Genomic DNA, 5531 nt, shown 5'->3' with positions numbered 1-5531 from the left:
GTTTCATTTTTAACCACAAAAGTGTGAAACAAATCAAAATATATTTTATGTTTTAGATTCTTCAAAGTAGCCACCCTTTCCCTTGATGACAGCTTTGCACACTCTTGGCATTCTGTCAACCAGCTTCACCTTGATTGCTTTACCAACATTCTTGAAGGAGTTCCCACATATGCTGAGCACTTGTTAGCTGAGCACTTGTCACATATGCTGAGCACTTGTTTCCTTCACTCTGCGGTCCAACTCATCCCAAATCATCTCAATTGGGCTCAGTTGGGTGATTGTGGAGGCCAGGTCTTCTGATGCAGCACTCCCTTACTCTCCTTATTGGTCAAATAGCCCTTATACAGCCTGGAGTTGTGTTGGGTCATTGTCCTGTTGAAAAATAAATGATAGTCCCACTAAGTGCTTTCCAGATGGGATGGCGTATCGCTGCAGAATGCTAAGGTTAATTGTGCTTTGAATTTCAAAGAAATCACAGACAGTGTCACCAGCAAAGCACCCTACATGATCACACCTCCTCTTCCATGCTTCACTGTGGGAACTATCAGACATCAGTATGTTACCCAGATGCAGACAATTAGAAATAACAAATGTTTATTTATGAAACAGGGGCAGGAACACGACAGGTCAAGGGCAGGCAGAGGTCAGTAATCCAAGGCAGAGTCCGTAAGGTATAGAACGGCAGGCTCACGGTCAGGGCAGGCAGGGGTCAGTAATCCAGGGCAGTGTCAGAGGTACAGAACGGCAGGCAGGGTCAGGGTCCGGGGCAGGCAGAATAGTTAAAACTGGGAGAATTAGAAAACAAGAACTAACAAGAAACAGAAGAATGGGAAAAAACTGTCAACAGACAAACCGAGAACACAGGTATAAATGCACTGGGGATAATGGGGAAGATGGGCGACACCGGGAGGAGGGTGGAGACAAGCACAAAGACAGGTGAAACAGATCAGGGTATGACAGGGAACCACACATGCAGAGATCATCCGTTCACCTACTCTGCGTCTCACAAAGACACTGCGGTTGGAACCAAAAATCTCAAATTTGGACTCATCAGACCAAAGGACAGATTTCCACCAGTCTAATGTCTATTGCTCGTGTTTCTAGGCCCAAGCAAGTCTCTTCTTATTATTGGTGTGCTTTAGTAGTAGTTTCATTGCAGCAATTTGACCATGAAGGCCTGATGGGTCTGGTCCTTGAACTCTGTGAAGCATTTATTTGGGCTGCAATTTCTGAGGCTGGTAACTCTAATGACCTTATCCTCTGCAGCAGAAGTAACTGGGTCTTCCTTTCCTGTGGTGGTCCTCATGAGATCCAGTTTCATCATAGCTGTCACGCCCTGACGTTAGAGAGCCATTTTATTTCTCTATTTGGTTAGGTCAGGGTGTGATTTGGGTGGGCATTCTATGTTTTCTATTTCTTTGTTTTTGGCCGAGTGTGGTTCCCAATCAGAGGCAGCTGTCTATCGTTGTCTCTGATTGGGAATCATACTTAGGCAGCCTTTTTTCCCAACTAATGTTGTGGGTAATTATTTATTTTCGGTGTGTGTTTGTGTGCGCCACGGTTGCGTCTCGTTCGGTTTCTGTTTTCCTGTGTTTTTGTTAAGGTTTCACTACAATTAATAAATGTGGAATTACATGCACGCTGCGCCTTGGCTCATTTATGACAGGGAGTTTGAAGACAATGAACCTGACAATAGTGCTTGATGGTTTTGCGACTGCACTTGAAGAAACTTTTAAAGTTCCGATTGACTGACCATGTCTTAAAGTAATGATGACTGTCGTTTCTCTTTGCTTATTTCAGCTGTTCTTGCCATAATATGGACTTGGTATTTTACCACAGGGCCATCTTCTGTATACCATCCCTAATTTGTCACAACACAACTGATTGGCTCCAACACATTAAGAAGGAAAGAAATTCCACAAATTAGCTTTTAACAAGGCACACCTGTTAATTGAAATGCGTTGCAGGTTACAACCTCATGAAGCTGGTTGAGAGAATGCCAAGAGTGTGCAAAGCTGTCATCAAGGCAAAGGGTGGTTACTTTGAAGAATCTCAAATATAAAACATGTTTTGATTTGTTTAAGACTTCTTTGGTTACTACATGATACCATATTTGTTATTTCATAGTTTTGATGTCTTCACCATTATTCTACAATGTAGAAAATAGTCAATAAAGAAAAACCCTTGACTGAGTAGGTGTGTCCAAACTTTTGACAGGTACTGTATAGCAAATTAATCAAAATCATTTGCACTTATGACTATTGGTTTCAATTTAATTTTCAGCCAACTTGCAAGCAAATACTTTATGAATGTATAGTTACAAATCATCTTGCAAGGTTGCTAGCCAACTAGTCTGCTAACATTATCCCTACCAGCACAGCATGAGTCTGTCATTTACTATCAACACCTAGCTTACAGCTACATTAAAGTCAATCAAAGTTTTGGAAATACATAAAGCCATCTGATGTGTAATCTACTTGACACATTAAAGTTACTTTCCTTACAGATCACAGTCAGCTCATTTCCACTCCATTCATATGCTTATGTTTTTATTTAACCTGCCCTTCCCTTATCTACACTGAAATAATATCATTTCAGTAATCTTCTATTATGATTCCTTTTTTTCTAGCTCGCATTGCTCATTAGTACACCCTTATGCTTGAATATACTGTATTGTAGGTCCTGGGATACAACAATGAATAATGTGGAACAAATACATACCATCAAAGGATATCTTACAACATACAATGAACAACTTGTGAAACAACTGTGAAAACCAACCTGGCAATATTTAAGATTTTAATACATTACCGTTGATATCTGTTGGTACAGTTGTGTCATTAATTTATTTTCACAGATTTTTTTATAACCTCGCATGGCAATCATAGACTAAAATACTGAATTATGGTGTGTGGAAAATAGAGTAGGTGGTTACTGAGTGGGTGGGATGTTCTGCCTGTCACTTGTTCTCAATAGGCAGCCAGTCTTAGAAGGGGGTCTTGAAGAGGGAGACCAGGCACTGCTGCTCTCTTTGTTCTGAGTGTTTGCAGTGCTAATGTTTTTAGTTCAACTGTGTATCTCACATAATTATGTGACCAGTATGATAGAGCAAGAAAACGTTCTTAGCAGATAATGACAACTTGACAACAACAGTAGCTGTAGATGATGTAATGAAACGTTGAAGGGTGGTTGGTAATGGAGGACATCAGGTGGATCCACGTCTGGGTGTTGGGAAGAACCCCTAGGTCCTGGAGAACAGGAGTAGAGTTATAAATGTTATTTGGGATCGGTGTCCCATCCACAGGATGATTGAGCTAATGTAGGCTAATGCGATTAGCATAAGGTTATAAGTAACAAGAACATTTCCCAGGACATAGACATATCTGATGTTGCCAGAAAGCATTAATTCTTGTTTATCTGACTGCACGGTCCAACTTACAGTAGCTATTACAGTGAAAGAATACCATGCTATTGTTTGAGGAGAGTGCACAGTTTTGAACATGAAAAGTTATTAATAATCTAAATTGCACATTGGCTGGAATAATACATTATGGCCTTTCTCCTGCATTCCAAAGATGATGGTACAAAAAAATTGAAAATAACAGTTGTTTTTTCTTTGTGTTATCTTTTACCAGATCTGCCGTGTTATATCCTCCGACATTCCTTTCACATTTCCACAAACTTTAAAGTGTGTCCTTTCAAATGGTACCAAGAATATGCATATCCTTGCTTCAGGGCCTGAGCTACAGGCAGTTATATTTGGGTATGTCATTTTAGGCAAAAATTGAAAAAAACGGGTGGATCCTTAAGAGGTAAAAGGGAACAGGGTAGGAGGCAGAGACGTAAACAAGCAAACACGCAGGTTACACTATACTGGGAGATAATTTGATGGATTAGTGCAGTGTTATAAGTGGGAGATATGTACTTTTTAACACTTTAGGATGGTATAGCCTACCTCAAGCTGGTTCCCCCTCTGACTCAGACCACAGACCAGAGGATGGGATACCTCTTGGGGGTTTGGACAGTCGATGGTCCTAAAGGAATTTGAAGAGGAAAATTGAAGATGTACATATTTACAAGCTCAGCATAGCTACCATTTCTTGCTTTCTCAAATGTTAACCAAAGCTTAACATACTTTGTCTATCGGGCTTCACCGAAGTATAGGGCGTCAGTATTTTCAGTGGTTGACCGTCCAACTGCTCCAACTGGAGAAGATAGTTGGCTTCCACTGAGGTAACCCTAGGAAGACAAAGAGAAACATATCAGTGTTAGGGAAACTAAAACTAGCTTCAAGTTATTTTTTGTGCAAATGCAATAGTTATTATCTGAGATTTTTTATATTCACATTAACAGATGGTGACCCCAGCTAGGAGCGAAAGAGCAGCGAGGTTTCCCAGGTCTCGCCTTCCTTTCATCCTTCTTTCAAACCAAGTAAATCGCCCTGATGTCGTAGCATTGGTGGGTAGGAGCGTTGGGATAAGAACCGAAAGGTTGCTGGATCAAATCCCAGAGCCGATGGACGCAATTTTCTGTTACAACTTGTGGACTTGTTTACGTGCTGCTGTGAGTTTTGTTGCTAGCGTTACTTTGCTAACTGCCAACTTTACGGTTTTTACTTTTTAATTACTGTTTTATATTTTAATTTTTTTCCCTCGCTCAACTTTTTTCATTCAACTCTTTCACCCCAGACATGTACTGTCAACCGGTGTCGCTCATTCAGCCGGCAGAAACTTTCAACCGGTTCTCCCCATTAAGCAACGAGTCAGAGTCAGAAGCCAAGCCTTCTCTGGTCTCTTCTCCACCCGTTACGGGGTCTCCCACCATTAGCTCTGACAAATTGAAAACCCTAGTCATTGGCGACTCGATTACCCACAGTATAAAACTTAAAAAGAATCATCCAGCGATCATACACTGTTTACCGGGGGCAGGGCTACAGATGTTATGGCTAATGTGAACATGGTGCTGGCTAAGTCTAAAACCAACTCTAAACTTATCTACAAATTATATATTTTGGGAGGGGCAGAAAACCGTTTTCAACCAGCGATTGAGTTGTGAGACTGCTGTAGAGCTCATCACTCCCCCTAACTGGGAGGGGGCCAGAGACAAATCCTCAATGCCGACACATCTTTGTAGCTGATTTACACACTGATGGCTATGTTGAGCTTCGTGACCTCTGACTGTTTCAACCTAACATTGTTGGTGCCGACGTGGATAACAATATCCCTATACGCTCTACACTCGCCAGTTTTAGCCTTAGCCAGACCATGTTCAGATTAGCCTTAACGTCGGTAGTCCAGCCCCCTGGTAAACAGTGTATGATCGCTGGATGATTCATTTTAAGTCTAATACTGTGGGAAATGGAGTTGCCAATGACTAGGGTTTTCAATTTGTCAGAGCTAATGGTGGGAGGCTTCGGCGTCTCAGACCTCGTTACGGGAGGAGGAGAGACCAGAGAAGGCTCGGCCTCTGACTCCAACCCGTTGCTTAGTGGGGAGAACTGGTTGAACGTTTCTGTCAGCTGAATGAGCGAC

General features: G+C 41.7%; 1 long non-coding RNA gene across 1 annotated transcript; it reads right to left on the bottom strand.

Moving 5' to 3' along the window:
- Window positions 1–2654: 2654 nt before the first annotated feature.
- LOC118965384 lies at window positions 2655–4496 on the bottom strand. Its single transcript, XR_005052711.1, has 3 exons — window positions 4136–4496; window positions 3956–4034; window positions 2655–3248 (listed from the first exon to the last, which is right to left on the bottom strand). It is a non-coding gene; the product is annotated as an uncharacterized LOC118965384 (long non-coding RNA).
- Window positions 4497–5531: the final 1035 nt, after the last annotated feature.

This window comes from Oncorhynchus mykiss, chromosome 7 (assembly GCF_013265735.2).
Source record: "Oncorhynchus mykiss isolate Arlee chromosome 7, USDA_OmykA_1.1, whole genome shotgun sequence".
NCBI classification, from domain to species: Eukaryota; Metazoa; Chordata; class Actinopteri; order Salmoniformes; family Salmonidae; genus Oncorhynchus; species Oncorhynchus mykiss.
This window is presented reverse-complemented; position numbering and strand designations above follow the sequence as displayed.